This window comes from Excalfactoria chinensis, chromosome 7 (assembly GCF_039878825.1).
Source record: "Excalfactoria chinensis isolate bCotChi1 chromosome 7, bCotChi1.hap2, whole genome shotgun sequence".
In the NCBI taxonomy this organism is placed as follows: domain Eukaryota; kingdom Metazoa; phylum Chordata; class Aves; order Galliformes; family Phasianidae; genus Excalfactoria; species Excalfactoria chinensis.
In genome coordinates this window covers 30,309,245-30,322,545 of record NC_092831.1, presented here as the reverse complement: position 1 = coordinate 30,322,545, position 13,301 = coordinate 30,309,245, and the positions used below count along the sequence as shown (strand labels likewise).

General features: G+C 45.5%; 1 long non-coding RNA gene across 4 annotated transcripts; it reads right to left on the bottom strand.

Moving 5' to 3' along the window:
• Nucleotides 1–51: 51 nt before the first annotated feature.
• Nucleotides 52–13,266, bottom strand: LOC140254752 (uncharacterized). Of its 4 annotated transcripts, none has more exons than XR_011904302.1 (6): nt 13,140–13,266; nt 5,528–5,683; nt 3,094–3,155; nt 2,298–2,406; nt 773–881; nt 52–189 (listed from the first exon to the last, which is right to left on the bottom strand). It is a non-coding gene; the product is annotated as an uncharacterized lncRNA (long non-coding RNA). The 4 variants fall into 4 exon arrangements; XR_011904301.1 differs by lacking the exon at nt 3,094–3,155 and adding an exon at nt 2,977–3,035; XR_011904303.1 differs by lacking the exon at nt 3,094–3,155 and adding an exon at nt 2,977–3,035 and having other exon boundaries at nt 13,050–13,148.
• Between the last annotated feature and the right edge of the window lie 35 nt (nt 13,267–13,301).

The following is a 13,301-nucleotide window of genomic DNA, read 5'->3' as shown; positions in this document are numbered from 1 at the left end:
GGGCGCTGCGGGAGGGAGGAGCCGGTCGGCACCGCCTCCGGCCCGGGGAGCGTCGGGGGACGCGCGAGCGGAGCTGAGTGCGAGCGGTCGGCGTGGGTATGGCTGTCAGCGGGGCTGTGCCAAGCTCTGCACTGAGGCCCGTTGGAAATGACGACACTTGCTCAGAGAGTCCTTGCTCTGTTCCGTCACCTATAAAAATGAGGATTAGCAGAAATGGGCAAACTGCTGCATTGCACTAAAGTGCACCTAACATTTCTCGAAAGCCTATGCATTTCCAGCCAAAGAGAGCTCAGAGAAGAGGAAATGCAGCTTTTAATCGCATAAAATACATACTTGCCCATTAAAAAACTCACTCCTGTAAAATCACTGTAGAACTGAACTCATCTGGGCTGAAATTAGTTAGAAGATGATCTTAGTTGTGCCCAAGAGACCTCTTGGTCAAGCTCCACAACACCATGAAATACCATTTAGAAATGTGCTACAGAATGAAAGCAACAGCAGCCAGCCCAAGTTCTTCTATAGCAAATACCGATAAAGAAATACTGGACATTGGAGTATTCAGAAACAGTGCTTTAACCCAACAGTGCTTTATGGCCAATACAGGCCATCTATAGGCTCTGCATTATGAGCCCACACCTTCGCAATGAAACAGGAGGAATTGCTGTGCATTTCTGTGTGGACTTTTGGTTACCAGTTGATCTTACGTTATAAACATTTCAGCCCCCGTGCCCCATCACAGTGAGAATAGCTGCCACTAAGTGGTTACCATCACCTTATAGTAAAGCTTGTCAGCTGGTTTCTTTCATGAAGTAGGGCTGTACTTGGAGAGCAGGAACTTCCAGTTGACACCAAATCTTCAGCTGTCCTTCAGCAGCTTTAAACTGTGGGCCAAAAAAAGAAGAAAAAACAAAGGTAAATTACAGCAGTCAGATGAGAAAGAGAAGCTGAAGGTGAGAGCTGTTCTGCTCGGACTCGTTCCAGAGCATGCTGGAGACAACGGAACAGCTTTCATTTCTAACAGGCCTTCCCTCCTGTTTCAGAGGCAGCCAGCAGCTCCATTACCAGTACACATTATGAGCAAAGAGAAACGCTGACAGAAGAACTGAGAAATAGTCCTGGAGTGAATCAGCAAATCACACACAGCTACCAGCACTGCTGATGGTAATTGAGCACAGCGCATTCACAGCTGGTAAGATGAGGAGCTGCCATCGCCGTGGCCTGTCTGGTTTGGCAGGGAAGCAGGGGATCCCCTTCCTCTGGATTTTCCTCTAACGCCTTTGGATGTACTGCACGCATTAACAATCAGAAGGCAAAGTAATGCACAAAAGCAAACGCCAGCTGCAGAAACATATGTGCTTCCTTATACTGCAGGAGCCTTTCCCACTCTCAAAGCCATATTTCTGTTTGCATAGTCTCTGCCTATAGAGCAGTCAACCTTTCCTCACCTCATGAACGTTTGAACCCACTGACAAGTATCAAATTCAATGCGTGGCAGCGGCCTTGCAAATATTAAATTCCTTCAAGGTTGTGTGAACACCAGCAGTTGGCAAGGAAAGAAAGGCAAGAGTGCACTCTGTGGGAGGAAAGCCCACAACTTGAACTCCTCGATGGACTCCCCTTGGCCAGAGACTTGTTGTTCTTGCCCAAGCAGGAGCTGACAGCAGCTGTGGAGAATGGGGGGAGCAGAGGGGGAACTTGCGTGAAACAGAAAGAGCATCTGAGGCTTCTAAATGGTGGAGGAAAGGTAGCGGGTGTAAAACTGAAATGTATAAACCCACAGGAAATCAAGCTTCATTAGATCTTGCTGTCTGCAGAGCAAATTGTTTACATGTTGCTAACATTAATGGCATTGAAAACGTGCTAAAAATATTGTGACCTTGATCCTGTCATGAGCCTCGCTGCTACAGACTGTGGAGTGAACAAAGCGCTGCTGCCCTTGCTATGTTCCTTGCAGGAGCCAGGGAGGCTCGTGCCACTTAGCTATGACAATCTGCAGTGGGTTCTGCATGGGCCTGTCAGTACGGAGGGAGGCTCAGCTGGCCAGAGCTTTTCAGTGCATCAGCAAAGCACACACTTTTACTCAGTATGTGCAAATGTCATTTGTGATGAAAACCACTTAAGTGGCACAAACAGGAAAACTACCTTTGGTGCCGTGGCATCAGACTCAGGATGAGGCTCACCACTGACTTCAGAGGCCTCATATCCAGCTCTCTCTAGAGCTGAATTTGCCTGACTGTAAATAGGACCAGTAACGACACAATACAAAAGGGAGTCAAGTGTTAGCCAGTCGCTCTGACCTTTTCCTGCAAGAAGCAGATCCATCTTCTATTTCCTATTTCACCTCAGGACCACTAGCATAACTGATGGATTGGTCTCCTTGAACATCTCAGTGAAATAAAGCAGCACCTAAGCGATAAAAGCAGTTGAATTCGGTTTCAAGGTCAAATAGTTTTTCCCCTTCCCAAGATGTGAAAACAAGCAATATACTGATGCCCTTCTCGAATCATTGAGATGATAGTCCTCGCTGCAGAGAGCAAAGGACCTCAGTATTTCAGTGCTGGTGGCATTGCCAAAGATGCCAGTTACACTGAGATTCAAAGCTGTATCTCTGATCAGAATAGGCTGAGAAATAAATAGGACCTATATAGACAGATGGAAGCAGTCATCTGCTTAGCATGTGCCCAAGACAGGTAGGCTGTTTTGTCAGTCACGCCACAGAATGATGTACAGGAGCTTTAACATACACTGACAACACTGCAGAATCAAGTAATGTTGCAATTTTTCCACTCAGATTTATGACTAGAAACAAAAATCTTTAGTTACATATAAGAAACGCTTTGGAAATTTTCTTTTCAGTGTGATCAGTGCAATCTGAGCTAAAGATCTCAGGTAATTGTTTCAGAAGCACTGCACACAGCTATTTACCCATTGCCTACAATATCCTGGTAATCTTAACGTATTTAAAATAGGACCTACCATAGAGTAGTACTCTCAGTGGAAGGCTTCAGAACATCTGTTTATTTCAGAGTCTGGAGCTGAAGACAAAAATAACACCAACAAGATCTCGGGAGATATTAATAGTTCCACACTTACCCAGCTCATTAATAAATTCATTGGATTCCTCCCCAGCAATGTTTCTTTTCCAAACCTGGAAACTAAATTGTTGACAGTGTAGAAAAACAACATATGCTTAGTCTTCAACAGAATGTTAATTTAGGTTTAAAGAACCTGATTCTGCAGAGTGCGAATCGGCCTGAACTCATACAAAAACCAACAGCAGTTGGAGACACACTTCAAGGACACAGACCAGGTGCAGCACTGGTGAGACGCCATTGCATTTGGCAGAGACTGAGAACACAAAGCTTGTGCCAACATGACACCGCTCCCTTGAAACCCAGCCTGCTTTCAGGAAGCAACTTGTCTTTAAAACATTAACGTGCCATGGGAAGGTAAGGCCCTTCCACTGAATGAGTTACTTTAGAACAGTCACCACATCATCTTTCTCATAGTTACTCTGGTGGAACTGGTCAAGAGACAAGCAGCTGGAGCTCAGCTCCGTGTACTCGCTGTCAGCTTGGAAGTATCAGCAGGATCTGAAGGATCTTACTACAGGAGAAACCAAGCAGAAACAAAAGAATAACAAACTGTTTCCCACTCATGATTATTCCTTTTTACTGCCTCACTGTATAGGACAAGTGTTCAGACTGTGCCAAGACGCTTTGGAGATGTTAAGGCCTTCTGGGGGAAAACGGGAGCAAGCCTGATCAATGCTACCAATGTCACTAGTGCCAGAAAAGTTATAGGGCAAAAGTAGTGCATTCTGATTTAGTGGCTGCCGTGTGTGTAATATAGCAATTGACTCCAGAGTTTCATCCTACAATGAGGAAGGGCAAAGTGCTTTCTCCTCACATCACTGAGCCGTGAGCTCCCCAAGGTGAGTCTGGGTGTCACTCGGTGCTCGGCTCCACAGGCTTAAGTGCTACCTTACTCTGCATGGCCTTTCCCCACTGCTGCACAACAGGCAGGGTTCTTCTGCTGCACTCAATAAAGCATTTCAGACTGAGTGCTTCCACTCTCAGAGACGTCTGAAATCACAATCCACGTCTAAAATTTTCAGCCAACCTTTTACAATATTTCCATTCTCTTTGTCTCTCGCAGATTGCGTTCTATTTATAACATCCCAGCTATTTCTAAACCTCAAGCAGACAGAAAATTGATGCGTCACTGCAAAGACATGCCTTTGAAAGGGTTGGGTGGGGGAAGAAAGAAACACAAGAGGGTGACAAAAGCTGAAAAACACCGTCTATGTAACAGTATTAACATGTCTCACTTTTTTTTTCTTATGCAGTAACTTAGAACTTCCTAAATCAGCACATGAGGTGTGAATTTCAAGTAGCTCTGCCTTTTAAAATCATTGACTAAATCCTTTCTCCCTTTTCTTCCCCCTATTCTGTTAATAGTTGATGAAAGGTGTGCTGCCTGCAGAGTGGGACCATTGTAGCCAACTGGGGATATACAACCTACCTCCCTAAGGATTTGTTGCATTGTTTCAGTGTGCTGTTAACTGTTTAGTACCAGAAGGCCCAAAAACAGTGACAAAGAACTTAGGAAGAAAGAAGTAAGAACTTCTAAGTAAGATGGAATCCTATTTTAACACAATATATGGATTTTTTTTCCCACATAGAGAAATCAAGACATGGATCAAGACTCCTAATTTCCAAAAGAATATGGAGAAGTAGCCAAGATTCAGAGAAGGATGCTCAAATGTCTGCAATGACTTCTCTGCTCAGAAGAGCTATTGCCAGTCAGGACAGTGGCAACACAGCAGGGGAAGGGCAGGTTTACAAAGTCAAGAGTTGGAGAAAGCCAGTTTATCTTTATTCTCATTCATGGATTAGGGGACATGAAGCGAAGCTAGTAGGAGGCATGTCTTTAGAAACAACAGCAGGGCCATTCTTCTTATAGGCATTAGACCTGTGGGACTGCTTACTGTAGATGCTATGAGTTCATAAACATCCCAGGGGAGGCAGGACAAGAGCACAGGAGATCATCAGGAGACTACTGAACAGTACACAAACTTCATTTGCTTTAGAAATCCCTGGTGAAAAGCAGAAGTCAAGACACATTCCTATGTTCTTACCCAGCTCCCGACAGCTGTATGTCAGGAGACAGTGACCTAAACCTGACCCAGCATGCTTGGTCTTTGTCTTTTCACTTTCAACAGCTATTGGCTGGTGAACAATTAAAAGAGATTAGAATGACTGTGACTCACTAATTCTTAAACCTTTCATACCCCAGTTTATATTCCCTTCTCTTTTGTGAATCACGGTGCATTCTTAAAATCAAAGATTTCAGGTAAATGTTGGCTCTGTCTTTGCAGATCGCCTTTGTCATCCAATGGTTTCATGGACTAAATTTGTTAGGCCAAAATGTGACAAGTGCTACTAACTCTTGCGCTTTGTCTTAAACAACAGTTTATAGAGGCACTGTGTTAGGAAAGCATTTTTCTGAAGCCATTCTGACTTACAACGGTAGTGTTTCTTACTAGTGCAGGTCCATTCATGCAGAGTGATGGATGAAGACGGCTGCTGCTGGCTCACTCTGGCTTCTCCTTCTGGACATCAGCTCCGTCTCAAGCAGGAGACCATCAGTCCAAAATTACTTGAGCGTTCCGTAGCCCTGTCTATTGACAACATCAGCAAAGAGGGATGTTAGAGAAAGCCTTAGCTCCTTCGTGCTTTGAAGCATGTGTGCAAAGCAGCCGTCCCAATGCCTACAGTCCCCGAGGACAGCACTCAGAAGTAACACTGTCAATCTCAACAATTCTTAAACAAGCTGTCTACTTAATTCCTTTGGTGAAAGTGAGTATGTGTATGGACATGAACTTACATGATGTAATGACTGCCTGCCTACTCCTTACATTCCTTACTTCCTAAATTAATAATACGAGCGCCAACTATAGTTTCAAGCAGTAATAACAATAATTAAACTTCAACTGCAATGCATTTTATATCTTTGACTTTCACAGCACTGAATCTTAAGCAATAACCATATCGTTAAAACAGAGCGCAATTTGCAGAGCCTGTCTTATCTTACCCACCTTCAGATTTGTTCAGCTAAAGGAAACTGGTGAACCTTTGGACTCAGAGCTGGGTGGAGGCGATCGTGCAGCAGCAGTGGCTGAACAAATACACGTGGCTCAGCCACAGAAGGCTCAAAAGGAAGAAATGACTATTGGAAGGCTGAACACTAATTAACTTAAGGAGAGAGACGGAAGGTGGACTAAACTACACTTTCATCTCCACAGAGTTGAGCTTTGTTTTATCTACTCACCAACCTAAAGCACTTCCAAAATATGGCTGAGCTATGATTTTATTATTTCTTATTACTTTTCCCCTGAGACACCACTCCCATCCTGTATTTGAAGGACGTGTGAAGGGTTCTGTGGCTGATCTGCAGACAGAAAGGTGAAGATTACATAGCACAGGTAACTGAAATACCTGGCAAAAAGCTTCAAGGCACTGAAGATGAAGTGGCATCTCTCAGGGAGGACGCGTCCCTTGGCCCTCAAGAAATAACTCAGCACACTCCTGAGACATCTGTTTCTGTCTGCTATAATGTGGAGACAAAATGACAGCACGCTGTCGCAGTCATTTTGTAGTGAGTCACTGTGCTACCTACGAGTGTTATGACTGCCTATTACGAGTAACCAACAAAATTAAATGTGTTACTGTGAAGCCAAGCTGACTGCTTGTGCAAATACACCACGAACCTCCTGACACTGCATACTGGGGGACCTTAAAGGACTCTGGGCTTTTTATTCCACTAAATGATAAGCATCTCACTGGAAGAAATAAAGGAGATTCTCAGATGAGAAATACTCCTTAGTACAATGAGGCTGAGTAGGTACGAGTTTATACAGCAGTTTCTCCTTTGCTCAGACACATCCCTGTTTCCTTCTGAACAGCTGGGTAATGTCTTGTGGGTGACAGCACCACTGCTTTGTATGAATTCTTGTATTACAATGACAACAATAAAGGCTACTCTCTTCCCTTTGCAGATGTGAAACACATAGTAACAAAGCGACTCGCTTACACCCAAAGAACCAAGGCAACTTTACTTACAGCTACAATGCCTCTGCTATCTCCAACAGCCGATTAGTGTTAATAGCCACAGAGATTTCTAGGTTACATGCAATCAGAAGTTACTGCCATCTTTTGGCTACTTTTCGTACCTTAATTAAAACTTCCAAGTAACGTAATGAAATGTAAGAGCAACATTATCAGCTACAGACTTGCTTCTCAATGTCTCATTCTCTCGACTATTTAAAGAACACTGAAAATTATATGTTGCTATTATAATTAAGAACGTAGACAGATGTACCTTCAAAATGCAGCTGTCTCCTACAAGGAAAGAACTGGACAGCAGTGAATGTTTCAAAATGCTCAGAGGATGCTTTTTAAGGGCTAGACATAGCAATTAAAGCACTTTTCAAACAGTCTTAAATTTAACAGCTTATGTCCCAAGCTACTTCTGTAGCATGGGGTTACACCCCCTAGGCAGAAGCACAGCTTCTAATTCAGGCAACCGATTTGCGTGCTTAAATGTCTTTGCAGGCCCCAGACCCAAACCCTGCTGCTAACTCCTGCAGCTATCCGTACAATGAAGCAGCTTCATGCTCCCCAAGCCTGAAGAATTGCTCTCAGCAACAGCTTTATAAGGTAGCGCCTGCCTGTTTCTTGGCAGACAGAGGTGTGTCAAAGTATGACTAAATCACGCTGTGTAACATGTTATTTCTGAAATCATTCTGTATTCCTACCTACTGCTCTTAGCAGCATGAACCTCCATTCCGGGCAGGCTGCTGTCACAGACAAAGCAAGTGAGAGAAGGAATGTCTAGACAGAAGCAATGGCATCATGAAAACCGTGGGGCAGAAAGAAGACTGAGATGACGAAGAGGAACTAATGACTGCTTAACTGCCTGTAAACAAAGCAGATCCACGCTGTGCCCTGCCGGGGCTGCCACTGCTTGCTTCACCGAGCTGCACTCCTCTGGAGAAGAGCACTCAGTGCACGGGGCTGCGAGAAACAAGCACTGCCCCCATCAGCTCCAGTACAGAAAGCTGATGATCCAAAATGACAGTGTTTCTTTGAAACGAACCAAGAAACGCGTTCCCTTCTGACTTGCCACACATTCTTTCAATGAGGTTAATAATTACACCTACTTACAGGAACCTGCTAAATTGAGTTGCACTGAAGTTACCATTTGCCCACAATTACGTCGTAATGGAGCCTTGTAAATTATGCTTCAGAGCAGAGTGTATCTCCAGTAACGAATGAGAAATGCTTACTTTTAAATAGCTTAAGGACCTATCTTTATTCTCCTGACCTACTTTCTTCCTGATTTTTGACTTCTCTGATCTACTCTGTTCTTTGCATCATCTGTGGCATTAAGCGAGATACCTTCCCCCAGGCCACGCTCTTCAGAGCCATTAGTTCATGAACAGCGTTAGAAATCAAAGAAAATGGAAAGAAATTTGAACAGTTCTTCTTAATAATACATTTTCTAAGCCAAACGTACAACTTCAAGTGAGAATTAATACCTGTGCAAGGTGCCAGGTGAGCAACGCGTCAAGGTTTAAATACACGCACATCTATGTAATAAGATACTGTCGTTCTCAGCCAAACTGCCCTACTGAAGAGGCTTACTTGAGTTTAGAGCAGCAACCAGCTCTTAATACAGACCCCTGAGGTGCTCTCTGTATCCATCCCGGACTGCCAAAGCACTGCTAATCAACATCAAAGACTCTTATGTGTAGGTAATGACTGGTTCCCTACGACCCCGAAAAGGCAAAGGCAGGCACCAGATGCTGCAAGACCGAGCTGCGTGACAGTTCCAGGATACAGCCACAAGCCAAAGCTGAGCTCCTAAAAAAGGCCTGAAACTATTCTAAATGTTGGTTTCTTTTTTTTACTTCTTAAATAATATCACTCCACCACAATAGATCACCTGAGGAAAATTCCAGGCTAACAGCAGCTGGCAAGATAAGCGTATAATCTACATTTAAAATCTGATGTACATTCACGGATACAAAAGGTATGAAAAGCACTACCTTTAAAGTTAACTGAATCAATGCTAAATGCAGGATAGGATTACAAGCGTGCCAATGCTGCTTCCAAACGCTGCTGACGAAGGAATTTGTGCAAAGTAAATCAGCCAAGTGACATGAACTCACTAGTTGGAATATATTTCCTCCTCAATGTGGGTATGTAATTCCAGGAGATAATAATTACCAGTTACATAAGATTCGGTGGAAAGATATAAAGTGGTTAAAATATTAACCACTGAAGCCTTTTGGAAACGAGACTTTGAAAAGCTGGGGGTAGTTAGTCCCACTGAGGTTACAGCTCTGTTGATCCACATCTCGCTAACCCAAATCCATCAGCTCCTCTTTCTGTTGTGTCACATGCAGATCTGCGTCAGGCTTAATCACAGCTTGGTTTTGTTTCTGAGCCCACCAGTGGAAAGCATCATGTCTACACTTCCCATTCCTAAGGCAGAGTAAATCTCCACAGATAAAGAAAATGGGCTGGGGTTGGGGAGGCACTGAAGTCAGGGAGCCCAGTTCCCTTATGCATTACAGGCGAGCAGCCCCAGCCTTAGGAATGGCTCCAGAAGGCTGCTGTCTTGTCTACCAAGTAGGGTGCCTTTTAAAGGGCTTTGTAGTCCAGCACATGCTGGATTTCCACACAGAAAGTGATTGTATCAAGCAGAACATCTACAGACCACATTCTGATACAACAACTGGCATCGGTAATGAGAAAGACTGACTGATTCTGGTGAGAAACCCTGCGATACACACGGGCAGAGTTCTGGATTGAGAAGAACACATACAGCTAGCACAGGTTAGCACAACTGGCCCAGTATTACACATTGGATAACCTACCTTTCTAGACAGGTGGGCTAGGCTGAGTCAGAAGCTGAAAGCCATTGTGTACTCTCAGTTCTATCAGAGATATTGCTTAAGAAACAGCACTACCACTTTGCACTCTATGCCACTGTTTTCTGTTTTCCTATACTAGTTCCACTGCTGTTTTCATGTAATACAAGCAAAGTATCTCAAATAACATCCCGTTAACATAAATAAACCTGAACTTCATTTCTTATCAGAGCACAAACTTAGAGTAAATAGTGAATTAACTGGTATTCTGGGATGCTGCTATTTCAAGAGTTCCAGCAGTGGTGCTATTAGGAAATACAGGTCCATGCTGTGAAAACCAGATGGTTTTTTTCTGTTCCTACAGAGCAGCAGCTCTGACTCTTAGAAAATAAGGCACATAAAGCAGGAGCAGAGCAAGAGACAGGATGACACAACTGGATGCAGCACAAATATCCCTCGCTACGCAACCTCTTGAAGGCTTGTAGGCAACCTCCCCTGAGCGCGGAGTGCTGGCTGCCGCTTTGACTACCAGGGAGAAATGAACAGCATTTCATTCTTTCCAGTCCCGGGAAACTCAACCCTAACAACTAATTGTGTGCCTAAAGACACTCCCAGCAGCAAGTGATCCTTGAGTGTTTCTTTTCCTAGTCTACTGGAAGGTGCTGTCCTACCATCAGAAAATTCGCTTTCCTCCGGCCCCATTCCCACACACTCTCCCTACAGCTATTTCCACCCACACTGCAGCTCTTTTTAACCGTGTTTAAAAAGCAGAGAGAGAAATGTACTGCTGCTGCTGCTCCTCCTCCTCAGGTGGGCGGGCTGGTGGCCGGTCAGTCTTCTGCATCGTTTCTCATCGCTGGATGCGTGGGAGGCCGGGAGAGGGAGTGGAAGGAAGGAAAGCACATCATGGCAGTGGGAGGCAAGCAGCCCCTGCCCACCTGCACATGTGTAATTACACGCAAATGAAAAACTATAGCAATACATCTGCAAACAGAGCTCGCCGTGCTGTGAGCCTAAAAGGTATCCAACCCCTTGGGACTCAAAAGCCAAACACGGGGGCGACCGCCAGATCTCCAGGAATTTTTCATCTGCTGAGAAAAACAGACCGGTGGGGAGCGAAGGGGGAAGGAGAGAGGGTGTTCCTTGCAGTTATGGTTCTGTGCGTGGGTGGTGGGTGGTTTGAGGGGAGGAGTGACAGATTGCTTGCGGCAGCAGGGAAGAAAGACGTAGGAGGGTGTTTGCCCAGGGTCCTGTCTAACCCAGAGGGTACCGGTGGGCGGATGCAGCACGTCTAAGGCAGGGTGGTGGGAGTGCGGGAGCTCGCTGTGGATGGATGGATAGATGGACCTCGCTGGAAGGCTCTCCCAGCTGCGCCCACGCAGAGCGCCTGCTGAGGCAGCAGCCACCCCCACACCTCCCCAGTGCCCTGCGAGGCCAGAGGAAAATGGAAAAACTGCTTCATTCCTGCAGCTTCATCGTGCCTTTGCTTTCATCTTTTTCCAAACGCTTCTACTTCCCCGCTAGCAAAAAGCAGGCTATCCCGTAAAAGGGAAAGAGCTTCCCCCCTCCCAAACCTATGACTTCGGAGACTGTGCGGATGCATTATCTGACAGGGCCCTGACTAACAGCCTGGGGGAATAGAGTCTCTCCCTTTGGGATTACTCACATGACAAACAAAAGCAAAAATTGCTTCTCCCTACCACATGTGTGTTGCCTGTGTTTCAGCCCTTCCTTGGGCTGGCTCAATTTTAGAGAGTACAGAGACAAATTAGTTTCCCACTTATTTTAAGCCAGCTCCTGTTCTAACTGAAGCCAAAGGCAGACTGTCCACTGCAGGCATGAGCCTTTAGTACTTGCTGTCCACGTAGGAGTAAGTATATATTTAAGCCTGTTACATGTGTTTTACAGTGTTGTTAATAAGGGCTGAACTGAGGAGGAAAGAAAGGGGAAAAAAAAAACAGTAATTATGGATTGCTTGCCAGTACAGGAGTAACCAGTCTGCTGGGATGAACAGGAGATTCTCCCATTTTACTCTCCAGCCTTTGCACTCACTTCTCCTTAACTTCATTCACTCTCAGGATGCTCTACCTGTAAGGATCACTGCCCACATAACCCACACACAGAACTTAGATGCTAGCTCTTAGACCAAAGGAGGCAAAGACTCAGTTTACTGCAAGCCAAGATGCGGTAACACAGGACATGATGAACTACTAGAGCCATTTATTATCTGCTCTTGGCAAAACACACGCAGAGCTGTGAGGCAAGTAACCGAGAGGCACAAATTAATCATTAATTAGGCACATAGAGGTGGCATACAGAATGCAGCTGAGCTGCTCTTGGAGTCCTTGGGAGCAAAAGCACCTCCATCCTGATGTGTAAGCTACATAGAGCTAGAAAAAAAGAAGCAAACAAACAAACAAACAAACCCCAATAACCCGACAAAAACCAAACCCCCAAACATCTGCTCAGCTCTCAAGTCCTCCTACAGTCAGCAGTTTGTTTGCTCTTTCCAAACCTGCTGCACACACTGCCGGGAAATTTCTCCACAGGGAGGAATCAGAACCTGCCTGTCCTTCTGGCTGCTGTACTTGCACTCCCTGAATTCCTGGCTTGGTGACTGTGGTGCTGCTTACTTTAAAACATCCAGTCTCCCGCTGCAGTCTCGGCTAACAGTGACACCATCCATGAACCGCCTGGCTAAAGGTCACCTCATTGCAATTACTTCCACGTAACTCCATTATTTCCACTCTTTTTCCTATTTTTACTTACTTTTGTTCTCAAATAAAGGCGCATCAGAGCAGTGACCTGCCTTCTGGGCTGCTCTGCGCCCACACCCTGCGTAATCAGGCCCTGATGATGGCCTTGCCCATAGCGTGCAAGTGGAATTTATTCTGGGGTTTCCAGGAATTACACACAGGCTCCTCCAGCTCCCACCTGCAATTAGCTCCCACGGGCTAATTGCCTCATTAGCACGGCACTAACACGGGGATCACCCCACAGCAAGGCGCAGCCCCTGAGATCTTCCTGCATCGGACACCGAGTACAACAACGTTACCTGCCTATTAAATTCCTGACAACCGGGTTATGCCCTGGCGAGATGCTACCTCACCTTTCACGAGCTTTAAAAAACAGATGGAAGCGAGGGATCTAGCCACAGTTATCCTCGTATAATTCAGATAGGTTGAGATGTAGGCATCACCTCACGTCCTGCTCTCACGGCATACAAGACCGGATGGAAACAGGCCGCACAGAAGCGAAACGGCTTCCATGGCACAGCGTGAGGCGGCGGCTCCGGAGCGGGCAGCAGGGCGGAGCGCCTTCCCGCCACACGGAGCACGGCCGCCCTCTGGGGGTCAAGGCG